The sequence below is a fragment of the Hemicordylus capensis genome, chromosome 3, assembly GCF_027244095.1.
Source record: "Hemicordylus capensis ecotype Gifberg chromosome 3, rHemCap1.1.pri, whole genome shotgun sequence".
Classification (NCBI taxonomy): Eukaryota; Metazoa; Chordata; class Lepidosauria; order Squamata; family Cordylidae; genus Hemicordylus; species Hemicordylus capensis.
This window is the reverse complement of record NC_069659.1, coordinates 21652709-21665871: the sequence shown is the minus strand read 5'-3', so window position 1 is coordinate 21665871 and position 13163 is coordinate 21652709. Positions and strand designations below refer to the sequence as shown.

Below are 13163 nucleotides of genomic sequence, written 5' to 3'. Positions count from 1 at the left end.
TCAGAGTAACTTGTGCGCACACATTTGTGCATTACCATTTGGACTAAATGGTGCTGAATTTTGGATGGATCATACTTCATGATCCAACCAAACGTTTAATGTTTGCTTTAAGTTTTGAAAATGTACTGCTGCAGATATTCAGTACTTGCATCTTTTCTTCCTGCCTCCTCTCCCCCTACTCCAACTTGGATGTGTTTGCTTTTTATCTCCCCAAAGTCCAGGAGAAATAGCAAGATAGAAACAGATCTTTCTTTGTCTCTTTTTTAAAATTATTGTACTAGATGTACAAAAATCTGCAAGAGTTGCCTTCTTGCTGATCTCTTAATTACCCTGTGGATGACTATCTTGATGTGTTGAAGCTCCACAGAGAACTCTAATGTTATGTCTTTAGAATAATACTAAACAAATAATTCAACCAAAAGAAGCAAATGTTATTGAAAAGTGGTTGTCTTAACTGTTTTGATTGTATAATTATCTGTGTTTCTATGGTGATGACCCTACTTTGCTGTTTCATAGCTTCCCTCTCCTCTTCCAAATCAGATGTTTTCTTAGGGTTTCATCGCCCTAGAACACTGTTAGAAGCCCTGCAGCTCATGAGGGTGTTCCTGGGATTGCAAGGAGAGTCTTCACTACCTATCCCTTCAAAGGTGCAATTACATGTGCTGTCAGTAGCTGCATATAGGAGAGATGGTCCTGAACAAGGGCCTGTGTACCAATTTGAAGATGCAGCTACAGCCTAGAAGGAGACCCAGTCCCTGGATGGATGTGGACGGCTGTTCTTGTCTATAGACTTCTTTTATGTAAACTAGTATCTCTTTCCAAAATCTGTAGAATCATGCTGCCCTATGAAACAGGTTTTCCCTGCACCTAGAAAAATAGCATGTGAAATAAAAATGTTCAGCATACCTTTTTTTTTTTTAAATTAACATATTTTTATACCACCCAAAACTTACGTCTCTGGGCAGTTTACAACAAAATAAAAACAGAAAGTAAAACATTAGTTAAAACAAAAAGTTTAAAACATTACAACAATTTAAAATTTTTAAAAGAATATTTTAAAACAGCATTAAAACAATATTAATTAAAAGCCTGGGTGAAAAAAACCAGAAAAACCTTCTCTTTGAAGGGAGGATGTTGGACATCTGCAGCTTGGAGTTGTACTGCACAATGAAAGGTATGTCATGTAATTCTTCTTACATTTTTGTGAACTAGTTCAAATATCTGTGCTCTGGCAATTAGAATGCATAATATAGACTTAAATGCTTTGGGATCTGTGGTGGTCTGTCCCTTTGAAATGTCAGAGTCCCTGAACATAAAGAAGAGAGTTTAAGAAATAGCCTGTTGGCCCCATATGAAGAAGACCTAATGCTCCTTCTTCAGCTTGTCTTTCTTCCCAATAAAATATTAATAGGCAATAGAGTTCAGTCCCCAAGGGTTGTATGATGTGTAGAGAGCTGCTACACTATGTTGGTGATCTTATTTCTTTTACCATATGGTGCAACCATCATAGCAAAAAGATCATCATGGAGGGCAACACTACAGTTGTAGAGTTTGAGGGCATGGGGCATCTTCCAGGAATCTTCAAGAGCGTGCAATGACTGGACCAGTATAGAATGGTAACAGGAGAGTTTGGTAGCTCCTTATTTTAGATTGGTGTGGAGATAATGCTGCCAACGATTGTAACAATTTTAAAACCACTTGGTTTCAGATCTTGAGTGTAGTTATCATTATTGCTGATCTATAAACTTGCTTTAAATTGAGTCTTACCCTTGGTCCATCTGGGTGTTGTCTATGCTGAGTGGCAGCAGCTCTCCAAAGTTTTGGGAAGGGGTCTTTCCTAGCCTTACTGGAAATGCAGGCAAAGCAGGTGCCCTACACTGAGTTATGATTGCTCCCCACACAATGGTTAACAGCAGGAAAGGTCAGCTGCAAGAAGGAAGTGGACTATGTAATTCTGCAGTCTGCTCCAAGGGTGAAACCACGTTGCACTCAGTCATGTGAATGTTTTCCCAAGTGAATTTAATATGAATTTCTTTTTAATTTGAAATCTGTATGTGTGACTGACACTTATGTGTATTGGGAGGTCTCTTTCCCCACAAGCCATTTTTATCAGTTGTCCTGTCTTTTTTTTCCACTTGGGCACACTTTTTACCTTTAAAGCAGCTCAGTGAGGAAATTTGTAATAAGAATGGCATGCAGGTGTTAACACCCCCCCCACACACACACACACACTCCACCCCAGAACGTAAGATTGCAGCTCTCCGTGAAAACCTTGGGGAAACCATTAATGTCATTGAACACTGTATGTAGTTTGAGAGCTGCCTGGTTCCTTAACCAGGGTTAAGCCATTTGCAGTGTTAACATCTACATCAACTGTTCTTTGTGGCCAATAGAAATGAACAAGTTGGGCTATGCTGCTGGACCAAATAACTTCATATGACCATCCCATAACAGATTATTCTTTGGGAGGCTCACAGTGCAGACCAGTAACTTGTTTTTCAAAAGAGAGACTGTTCGGGGCAAGTTGCATGGGGATGGGAAAGAAACCGTTAAAGATCGGGGTTTTGCCATCTGTCTTCAAACACCACCTTTCTATCTAAACAACTGCTCCCAAGTGTGGAAGCTTCTTGGAGACAAAAATAGAAACCACTTGGTGATTATAATTAAATATGAGCATTTGGGATCAAGGTTATTATGACTGCCTTCTCAAATGCAGATTTGTCTGCTCAGCACCATTTCCATTTTGGTGCTCTAGGTCATTGTACAATGGAACTAACAAATGCTTTCTAACAAAATTTAAGATCACATTTTTTGTGGCTGGAAATCGTAGGGTGACCTTCCCAGACAATTTGGTGCAGTGTATACCATATGTTTAGCTGGGGTCCAAATTGGTACCAAATTGGACCAAGCGGGGTCCAAATAAGTGTTTCCCAGGTCAAAGCATCTGAGTACTGAGAAAAAGCAACTTTCCTCACTGCAAATGACAATATTTTGTGAAATGGTTTTCCTCACCATCCAAGTGTGTCCATTGAAATAATGAGTAATGGGTGGAATGTGCAGGTGTGGGTGTCATACAAGAACCTGATGGTTTGTGCTTTTAAGTACACTCCATCAAATAATCAATCCATCAAATAGTACAAATAATCACCATTATAAGTACCCTGGTGATGAGTACTTGTGTAGCCTTTTAAAATTCAACTCTTCCCCTCAATAAATTCAGAGAAGTGCTTCTCTTTCTGTCCCCCTCCCTTTCCTGGCAAACAGTAGCAACATTTCTCCCCACCCAAGCATTCCAAAAACTGTCATATTCCTTGCTGAAAAATTATATCTTGGCCAATGCTATTCATCACACTTGATAAACAGGACCTCCCTGCAAAATACAACCCTCCAGTCTAGATCTAGAGACCCTGCACAGTATGGAATCTGGATGTGACCATTGGGAAGGGGCATGATTTAAACCGGGATTAATCTGGAGTGTTTCATGTCCAGCCTCCAACTCCTAATTTGCTGCCCATTCATCTCCTAAAGAACTCCCTGTATGTTTCTGGTGGAACACTTTGGTTTGTTGGGACTAGTTTATGGCTGTTGAAGCTCTACCCAAATGCTTTTGTCCTGCTTGAAGCCTTGGTGTGAGGAAAGGAGAAGTGAGAGATAAGTACAGGGAAGTAATATGAATTTAATGAGTAGGTATGTGTATGAGTGACATGCTGAATGAATCCAAACAAATTTTTAAAAAATTTGTGCGGGAGTGGGAGTGGTATGTGTACTGTAACCTACTCAATTTGACACTGTTTTTCATTACTCTAGGAATCTTCAAAGCAGAGTTAATTCTTTTTCATAAATGAACAGGTATGAGCAGTGAATTCTTTATGCTAAAAAGCTGACGGAGAGTGAGGAAGATGGATGAATTAAAAATACTGTTTATGAAACTTTTTTGTACATTGTGATTGCCCCACCAGATAGAGAAGAAGAGGGAATGTAATGAAGGATATGCCTATCCCAGATACTTTCTCCACGCAATCATCAGTGTAACTCTCCAGTGCTAGGGAGGCTGGATTCCACTATACATTTAGGTTTTAGCTTCTGCTCTGCACATAGGATACTAAATCAGCTATTTCTTTGGCAGGCAGCTAGGAAATCGGCAACTGTGCTTGATGACTGTATCAATAGAATTCCATCTAGATAAATGAATTGTCTCACTCTGTAACACTAAAATTGGTACAATATTTGCCATTATTGGTGGTCTAGTCCAGAAACTGGTACACTTCTGTACAGCAGTGATGGGGTGAATGAATGTGAGGGAGAGGGGGGGTGTGATGCATCCCAAGGCAGCCTCTCTCTACTTCTTACTCAAAGCTGCTCCAGGAGAACAGTCTCTGTCTGGATATTATTGGAGAGTAAGAGATTTTTCATTCGAAGAAAGTGGAAGGAACTCCAAAAGAATGTGGTTCTATAACATCTCATCGCTCCACACAGTTGAGGACTACTGTTTCACACAAAGGAGATTATGGCTCTGTTTCCCCTCAGCCACTCTGCTTGCTAGCAGCTCATCCCTCTTCCCTCTTTTATACTGTTTCTCTGCTTTCAGTTGGGCATCTGCTACATCTGTCCCCTGCTGTTTCCTTAAGATAGGTCTGCCTCCACGGGCAATGCACTTAGCGACTGTGTACAGTGGGACTGAGACTTGTTTTATTTCCAACTTAGGGGCCACTTCACACATTATACAGCTAGAAAACCAGGTTTGCCATTGAGCATCCACTCTACAGGGAGCTATAACAAACACCATCTCTTTGAGTGTGTTTGTATAATATTTGTGTTTTCAAATGTTTGATTGTCACATTCATACTTCTTGTACTAGATCTGTTCTTCCCTGGTGATAAGGCAGAATTTCCTCACTAAAAGAGGGTGGGATTGAAAACTAGCCCTCTTTCTTTGCATGACAGATGGGGGGGGGGCATCCTTGCACATCATGAAGGGATAAAAGATTTGAGTTTCCACAAAGAGAACAAACAATTTTTTTTAGCACTGACTTCTCCGAAAGGAAGACTGAAAACTCATCTAACTTGCATGCTGTGGCTCCAACTGATGTCTCTGAATAGAAGCTAGTTTTATATAGCAGCTAGCAAGTGGACACGCTTTTGTGCTTTCATCAGCAGCAAGTTAGGTGGTAGCAGTATATAACATGATATTATTTACTTGCTCAGTAAAAGTTGGAGCTGCAGCTATGAAAAACTGGTTTTTGGTGGGGTGGGGAATATTGGCCAGCTGCCAGAATGCAGGCAGCTTTCAGATGTGGCTGTAACATATGTTTTTACTCTGACAATGACTGGGAAACAAGAGGGTGTCTGTCTTTAAACAGCGTTTTGGATATCTGGTATCACTTGATTAAAAATTGAGAAATGCACAAACAATGTTATGAGACTAAAGAAGCGTAATTAGATGGCATTTTCTCAGAGTATAGTTTTATCAAATGGTATGATCAGCATGCTAAGGGACATTTCACATACTATGCGGAGGCAAATCTGGGTTTGCCACGGAGAACCTGGCAAATCTGGGTTTATTCAGCAGAGAACTGGCCAGTCAGTACTTCCTGATCATCATGTGTTTACAGACACAGGTTTGTGACACACTTTTCAGGGTTACAAGTACGATGCTTTTAAGAGTTCACCCAAATGTGTAAAGACCAGAACAATTCAATTGTAGCAGCTTAGCTTTCCCACTAAAGTGACTGTTTAGCTTATATTTCTTTAAAATGCTTGTACGCTGCCTCTCAGCCACTTCAAGAATCCTTAGGACTGAGATAGATTCCTACCTGCAACCTTGGAGAAGCCACTGCAGTCTGTGAAGACAATACTGAGCTAGAAGGACCTATGGTCTGACTCAGTATATGGCAGCTTCCTATGTTGTATAATACACCAGAAGGGTGGTAGAGCTGTTATCCTGAACATTCATATTCACTTACTGGTGACAGATCTAGACACACAAACCACCTACATGCATGTTTTGAGAAGATGAGCATGGAAGCCTGACTTCAGACCACTTTGGTAGCCTTTGAGGAAGTTTATTAAAATAAGGTGTTTGGGTGTTTCATGGAACCCTAGTCAGAAGGGGGGGGGGCTGTTTAAGATGCTCTAGCATCTGCTAATTTATGCCAACTGCCTCAGTTTTGACTCCTGGCGACCACAGAGCCCCGTGGTTGTCTTTGGTAGAATACAGGAGGGGTTTACCATTGCCTCCTCCCGTGCAGTAGGAGATGATGCCTTTCAGCATCTTCCTATATTGCTGCTGCTCGATATAGGTGTTTCCCATAGTCTGGGAAACATTCCCACGGGGATTCGAATTGGCAACCTCTGGCTTGATAATCAAGCCATTTCCCTGCTGCACCATTAGGTGGCTTTTAAAATGTATAGAAATACAAAATTAGAACTATAGGAGGCATGTGTAACATGTCCCCTGCCTCTCCCCGACATCTTAAATGTGAGGTGTGTATCCTATCCCACTGGCTTTAGTTGACAGCTGTACTGTTTGCCAGGACTAGGTCTGCACATGATTTGGAATGAGTTGGGTTTGAGGTGGTGAATGGACTATATTGCTTCAGATTCAAGAGGGAAAACTTGGAAAGCGTGTGGGTTTTTCACCGTGTGGAAAAAATGCTCAGCCAATCCTCTCGATGTTGTCTTAGTTTTCTACTTGAAGTTTTAACTTCATGTATGTGGAGGAGCATTAAAAATTATCTCTCTCCCCCCCCCCCCCCAATTTGATGTGATGCAGACCATTATGCCAGTTCATTTTGTTGCATCTGTATGTCCAACTGTGCTTAGCCACCCCAAGATAATAGAAGTAAGAAAAGAGCTCTCTTATCCAGGAATTCTTCCTTGCTTTTGCTCACTCTTATCTTCATTTCCCCTTTGACAGCATTGACAGATCCATAGTGGAAGTGAGCGAAAGGGCTTATTGAGAATAACTGAATAAATAAATGCTAGCAGAAAGATATGTTCTGAAATGAGTTTCTGGTGACAGTCTGGTGTATTAGGATGGCTTGCATTTCTTTTTAATGGCTTATAAAGTGAGTAGATCTGGCTTGATATTGAGATATAAGATTAATCTATTTTAACCTGTTATAAAAATTAAAATGCTGAACTCTGACCCATATAAAAATGATCCTTCCATGTTGGCTGTTTCCTAGCCAGCTTCATGCAGTTTGGCATGGGTGTCAGTCTGTGGTATACAGAACTTATGCTGTGAATGTCAAGTGGCTAGCTCTTCTATGTAGATTCTTAAGAGATGCTTATCATATTTCCTGGTGCAGGTAATTTAAATACTATAGAGATAACGAGTAGCTTCTAAAGTGCTGAAGCCTTTTTATTATCTGGGAAAGTGACAAGGGGTAGCAAATAACTTGAATTGGAGAGTACTGGAGACACCAGATTTTATTTCTTGGCTAATATTAAATGTTCACAACTATTTGTCACTTCTGTAGTTTTTGAAGGCTTTCACCTTTTAAGTGGAGAGTATTTTATTTTTAATTGAAATACTTATGTCCTGAATGTTCAGCTTAAGTATATTACACTAAAAATATCAATTCAACAATAAAGAGCAAATCGTAAAGTGCATCAATATTAAAGTCGGGAGCATTTAGTTATAGACTAAAATACGTACGTAAACAGGATTCTTATTTCTTGGCAATTAGTTTTATGGATTGACCCTTGGTTCTAGTGTGTTCTCCCTCTCACATAACTCTAGAACCAGGGGCCATCCCATTAAACTGATTGCCAAGAAATTTAGGACAGACAAAAATACTTTTTCACACAATGCATAATCAACCTATGACATTCTCTGCCACAAGATGGGATGACAGCCAACAGCCTGGATGGCTTTAAGAGGGGTTTAGATAAACTTATGGAGGAAAGATCTATTGATGGCTACTAGTCTGAGGGCTATAAGCCATCTCCTGCCTCAAAGGCAAGCTCTCTCGAAGTACCAGTTGCAGGAGAGTAACAGCAGGAGAGAGGGCATGCTCTCAGCTCTCGCCTGTGGGCTTCCCAGAGGCATCTGGTGGGCCACTGTGTGAAACAGCATGCTGGACTAGATAGGCCTTGGGCCTGACCAGCAGGGCTTTTCTTATGTTCTTATCAAACCAATGAAGTACCATCAAGGGGAGAGTCCAGACAGGCTTCTGTCTCTTGAGAGTTTTAAACTCTGTGCACCATGATGAAGAATGCCATGCATTTGAATTAATGGTAGAATAGCAGGGCTCCCATGAAGATCTTAGCGGCTGAGCAGAATTGTGCAGAAGGAGATTCTCTCCACCTCACAAGGTGGTTGTGAGGATAAAAAGTGGGGAGTGGGTTCATGTGTACCTCCTTGAACATCTTGAAGGTTTAGTGGGATAAAATGGAATAAAGTCATTTAGTACTCTGGCCCTAAACTCTGTAGGACTTTAAAGATGTGTCTTTTAAAATGGTAGCTTATCCTTTGCTAACTCTGCAAAGAAGCACATTTTAAAGTGCTGACCCTTATATTTAGCAGGAGGAGATCTACTGCCCCGTTCATCCAGAATAACATTTCCCCCAGCAGCTATTGCTGGTTTTCCTTGTAATTGTTTCCTGTCAGAAATGGGCTCACAGTCTTCTCAATCATTTTGAGAACTTTTTTGGGGGCAGAAAAGCAACATTGGAATACTATTTATAGTTTATAGGCAATAACCTGTACTTTGAATTGGGCCAAAACCAACCAAAAGCCAATGCTGCTGATGTAATGTTTGACATACGGGTTTGTAAAATGTTATCTTTGACATCCTAAGGAGCTGTTGCAATACTGCCCTCCTTCACACATGGTAAGAAAAGGAGTGCTGCTCAGACTTAGATGCTTCCTCCTTTCTTCACTACACAGAGAAGTTAATGCCTAAAGAGATTGCATGGTTATTTGCATGGTCTCCTAACACTGAGTGTTGGAATAGCTAGAGAAAGTGGATTCACCCAGGGTTAGAGCAGATTCCACACATTTGCATATGTTAATATGATGGGGGAGAGGAAGGGTTAAATAGCCCTTATGTAGTAGTTACCAAAGCCTGGCGCTGTGTCTTCCATGGTTACGTGCTTGTAGTTACTGATGTCAGGCATGGAACTTTAAAGCATGTCTCTTTGCCCAGTCAGTAGGCGTTACTTGGTGGGAAAGAAATGCAAAATGGAGCACATATTTATTGCATGCATATCTCAAGAGCTGAAAGCGGTGTGCATTTGGTTCCCAGGAGTTGACCTGCCAGCCAGCCTATAGGGCCAAACCTGCTTAGCCTCAACAGTGGAATTGCATCTTTGCCTTCAGGCCATTCTCTGGGCCATTTTATCATGTGTAAAGTATGAAGTCTTTTGAAGCAACATTTGCCCATACTTTGTCACTGGATTTTAAATGGCTGGCTTTGTTCCGAGTCGCCCTTGATGATTCCAGAGCAGGGGTGGGCAACCTTGGCTCTCCAGCTGTGGTTGAACTGCAGTTCCCATCATTCCCAGCCACAATAAATCGTGTCAGGGGATGATGGGAGTTGTGGTTTAACAACAGCTGGAGAGCTGAGGCTGCCTACCTCTATTGCAGAGTCTAGAAGTGACATTGTGTAATATCTAGATAATGCATTTATCTCCATCTGGATCAGAGGGGCCCTATGGAGGACAGTTTTGCCAAGGGACTCCTGCAACTTGAAGCCAGCCTTCGTTTGGGAGCTACGTCAGCAGTCTGTGTGCATCCTGCTGGATTCCAATTTGCTCTTTTTAACTCGAGAGTTCGATTCATAGCTTGGCATAAGGGGCAGCTGAGGTAGCAATGGCACAAGATCCTTGGGAACAGGTGAAAAACTTGCCCTTGTGACTTTAGGTACCTGAGGTTTAGTGTGGAATGGAATTGCATTCCCTTTGTGATATCACAAACTGTTGGACTTACTCTGAAGTGTTAATAAAATAACCAAGGACCAAAGTGCCTTTCTCTGACAAGTTATTTAGTGTTAGAGTGGCATAAATGCTGCTGTTTGTGCAGTCAAGTAAAATGATCTTGTTCTTTGAAAGATATTTCCTCATTGCTCCTTCTGGTGCCTTGTATAATGAGAGAGATGAAAATACTATGAAATGGCACTTAAAGCTATGAGGTTGTGAAAAAATGTTGATTTCCCCCCATTCAACTAGGAGTCTTGACTGTGAGCAATATGATTAGAAATTAAGGAAAGCCAATTAATGCTTTCCTTTTATAATGCTTTCCACTATTTCATAGCTGGCAACAGCCTAGCAATTTCCTACATGTTATTGAAAGTGTATTTAAAACAGTTTTGACTCCAAATAAGTTGGATGCCTTACAGACTGTTTTTGCAATCAAAAAATGCTGATCCCTCTGTATAGTCCATCAGTGAGCGTATGGTATGAGTTACAGTTTGGGTTTCTGGTTCAGCGGTTAAAGGAGCAAGTGATCTTTCCCTGCTGAGTTTCTCTCCCCCTTGCTACATTGTGCAGAATATCTTCCACACCCACCAGGCTGCTGCCAAATTCAGACTTGGACAGGCAAAAACAACCTTCCAACATGCTTGAATGCACGAAAGCTAATGGCAGAAGACTCCTTGCATGTGATCTGTTTTTGTTATTTTTACTTGATAAAATATAACTACAGCCATCCAACCTGTAGACACTTCTCCCTCCAAAATAAAACAAAAATAATTACCGATAATCTAGTATCAAGGGCGTTTTGCAATGAGGCGTGGGTCATGCTTACAAAAACAGTTGCTTCAGTTTCACAAACTATAAGTGCATTTTAGCTCCTGCATTGTTTTTCAGGAAGCAAAGTCAAATGTGTAGCAAAGGTACATGGTGTGGTTCTCCTGGGACTGTGGCACTTCAGACTGCAGATAGAGGATTACTTGTTTACGTATGTTCCCCATATACTTGGCACAGAGAAAGCTGATGTGTCAAGGGGAGAGGCTTTAAGTCTAGTCTTCTCCCTGACATGCTATCTTTCCATGTACAGAGTTATACATGGGGGTTACCTTTACCTATTATCTAAAATGGCAATAATATGAGAGGACTGTTTCCCAGTATATTCCAGTTAGCTTTGAGCAAAGAGTTAAACTTGGAAGGAAATGGGCATGTGGACTCTTCTTTCAAAAGGAGTTCATGTCTGATTTGTGAACTCTCTGCTTGTGAATATTACTAGGGTAGGCGCATGCCCCTCTTTTCCAGAGTTCTGATATCTGCTAACTAGAAAAGGATTTTTTTTTGCATATGGAAAGCTTGTGTCAGTGGCTGACATACAGAACAAGGAAGTACAACCCAAACGTGTGCACAAGGGTTGTGCAGCCCTCGGGGACATATTTTCCAGGTGATACAGAGGGCTTCCTGGAGAAGAGGAGGTTATCAAACTGCCACTTCCTTGCTGCACTGGTGCAGTTAATTAGGAAGTTCTGTTAAGCTGCTCTCTTGCTGCACTGGTGCATCCTTTCTCTTGTGTCGTCCAGCATGCCATACAGAAATAAAGCACATCTTCCTAAAAACACTTTTATCTGTTCTAATGTCATTTGCTGCTCTTCATGTGAATACAGTCATAGAAAGTGGTGCGTGAAGAGAGCAGCCCATTCAGTACTAATCTGTATTCTTTGACTAAAGTAGAAGTCCTTCAGTGCAGTATTAGACTTTTACCAAAGTTTAATGTTATAGCAGATCTCAGTCTGCATGTCAGTGTCGGTCTGTAAAGAGATGGGAAAGAGCCAGGAGATGGAAAAGTGGAGATAAGTTGCCTAGGTAAAGTACCAGCCTGAAAACCTTCATCATTCATCTAGGTCAAGGGGAGCCAGTAGTTTGGCAGCTACTCCAGAACCTGGGAACGCTGTGGCCCATAGCTCTAGTGGTGCAGTACAGACATCCAGGGGTAGCCCTTGCAGATCTTGGTACTGTAGAAATTTGAAAAAATAGGATTCAGGTTGCCACTCAGAGCTCATCTAAAATGAAATTTGAAACAAATTTGAGTCTCTCTTCTTTACTTGGAAGGGGAATTGCTCTGTCTGTTCTAGACTCAGACCAAACTGTTTCACTGTGTTGGGATGAATGCTCTGTAACAGTCCCCAAACTTTTAATCTGCATGTGGATCACAAAAGTTGTGCCAGTCAGATAAGACTTCCCATAACCTGTTCTGTTTTGTTAATGGAACTGTTCTGGGACGCTGGCAGAATGTCCGGAGACTACTTTTGGGCTTGTGTGCGGAATTAGTGAGGCTAGAGTGAACAGTCCATTACAGGGTCAATTTGAGGAAAGCTTTGGTCTAGAAATAAAGACTTGAGACAGGAATATGGTACAATCAGATTTATTCAAGGATTACTGGGGTACAGGAAATGAAAAAAAAGGGCAGGTGATAAAAGGCAATAAAACTTAGGTAGCAATATAAATTAGAGACTCGCTAAGAGGCATTTTAGCTTAAAGGTCCAAATTGCAATCAGCATAAAGCTTGCCTAAGAGAGGACCTGGAGTGCAGAGTTTAGACTTGGGAGGAAGGGGAGAGAGGGAGAGATTATTAGTAATATCTTACTCCAGTTCCATTGGTGAGTCTGTCACACTTGCCAGATAGGGAATGCTGGGGTCCTCTTTTCCAGGGGCTGGGCAGAAGGACAGGGTACAGAAGAGGCGAGCATGCCACTCACAAGCCAGGGAACCAGGAAAGCAGCTAGTTCCAGGGAAAATCCAGGGGAGGTCGGTTCTCTAAGGCAGCCAAGCATAGTGCGTGGTTTGGGTCAGGAGATTGGTCCAAACCAGAAGCTGGAAGCGATAGCTGGAGCAATGGCTGTGGTAGATTGAATTGCCAGAGTCAAAGCACACGCAGAGGGTGGGTGGAAAGAAGGAGCACACCATTAATTGGGCCTTGGGGTTGAAATAGGCAAAAACATGCCTTTGGGCCAAACATGGGTCACAACTCCTGGCTGCAGGAGATGACATCCGTGGTTAACAAAGGAATGCATGCTCTGATTCAGTCACTCTGATTCAGTGTGCAATCTTGAAGAACAATCAAATGAAATGGTTTGAAAAACCTGTTTGGGATAGGGTAAATGGGCAAGCTCAAAATTTATCTCATGGGTCAGGAAGACCTTCCAGGTAGTAGTGTGCATGGTTTTGGTCCGGCGCAATGGAAAAGCCTTCCGGACT

The 13163-nt window shown here is 41.6% G+C and overlaps 1 protein-coding gene across 4 annotated transcripts in view; it reads left to right on the top strand.

Annotated features, from left to right (window-relative positions):
• SESN3 (sestrin 3) overlaps positions 1 to 13163 on the top strand; it is an 83430-nt gene that overhangs the window by 18724 nt on the left and 51543 nt on the right. The gene's annotated exons all lie outside the window — the stretch shown is intronic.